Below are 1,639 nucleotides of genomic sequence, written 5' to 3' on the forward strand. Positions count from 1 at the left end.
AATTTTTCTAAGTTTTATTGTATTACAAATGTTAATTAATATTTAGTTTCTGTTTAATTGATAAAAATATTTTCCACATTACGCGACTTCTTTTTTTTCCAGTTTTCCATTCTCCACTTATTTCCAGGGGGGATGCAAATGCACCACTTTGTATCTCCCATGGTTTTGAGAAATTTAATAAATTCGTTTTTTAAGTTGATAGTCAAATATTTCGATTAGTGTATATTTTCGTTTAATCTTTATCAATAGAGTGCCAACTTGGAAAAAGTGTTCAGGGAAAAAAGGCAAGACAAAGGTATTTTAATTCTCAGAGAGCGGACATCGTGATACTCGTACGGTGAATGCAGTCAAATGTGGCTAAGGGTGATAGTGTTTTAAAACATTTGAAAAGCAATTTTTTATTATAATATGTAGTAAATTATTTCAAATATGTAGAAGATAAAATAAAAACGCGTCAAGTGACTAGAATAAGAAATCTGCATCACAAAAGGAACCTACGATAAGGAACTTAGAATTACTAATAACTAAAGTATCAGAAAGGAGAGTCAGACATCAAAGACAACTTAGACATGCATATTAAATAAAATAGGTAAATAAAACGGGAGAGACAAGCTGAAAAAATACCAATTTCTGAAAAATCTCTTTCTTCATTTGGTGACCACATTGTTTTCTCAGAACTAATGTGCTACAAATCATTTTTTTTTTTCGGAGAAAAAATATGTAGTATGACTTGAGTTTTTGTGCAGTGTTAGAAAAAAATGTCAGTCATAAAGTCTTTAAACTTTAAGAAGTAAGAAAAGGTAACAGAAATGCGTTATATTATAGGAAACCTTAAATTTTTTTCTCGCTATTGTCATAAATTAAAATAAAATAGACAATTTTTTATATTTGAAAAACTACAAATATTACCATTTTCTCTTGATTTCACAAGTCTTTTAGAAAGAGAAAGCAGTGCGGAAATCTTTGTAGCAATACAGGCTCACAGGATACTATTGCTTTCTGCGGAATTGAAGTGCTCATAAAACAAATCTTCCCCCTTCTTTAAATCAGAGCAGTTCTTGCGGCTCTCAATGGCGCACGCACACGTGTCACAAATACGCGGATACACACTGGCACACTCTCACGCATTACATTCATACGTGACCCTCTTCGCGCGATATAATGTGTCCTTTCTCTTCACCTCCCATGAAACTAACACTGCGCATTAACATGACAATAGCTAGATTAAAAAGGAAGGGGTGTGGATACAGGATGGTTGTGAGAGGGAGAGGCGGACGAACGACGTGTCTGACACGTATAGGCGAAACAGAACGCTTTACGAACGACCGAAGTTTTTAGCGGGGCACAATCCCTTTTCCTTTCAGGTGAACCGATTGCGCGCGTAATCCATCCGTGCAATGATTGTGAACAAAGATCGATCATCTACCTGATCCATCGAGATGTGGGGTGTGTTCCATTTTGTGTTTACAGCACTTGTAATCATCATTTGTCCTTGTTTAATATTTGGTAGACACAACACGGATGAATTAATACTTACAGCGTGTGAGCGTGAAAACGGAATGTACCCGTAGTGTGATAATACTCGACGATCACCATCGTCTCAAAAATTAAATTTTAAACTCGCCTGATATTTAGTGTA

Source organism: Trachymyrmex septentrionalis, unplaced genomic scaffold (genome assembly GCF_001594115.1).
Source record: "Trachymyrmex septentrionalis isolate Tsep2-gDNA-1 unplaced genomic scaffold, Tsep1.0 scaffold114, whole genome shotgun sequence".
Lineage (NCBI taxonomy): Eukaryota > Metazoa > Arthropoda > Insecta > Hymenoptera > Formicidae > Trachymyrmex > Trachymyrmex septentrionalis.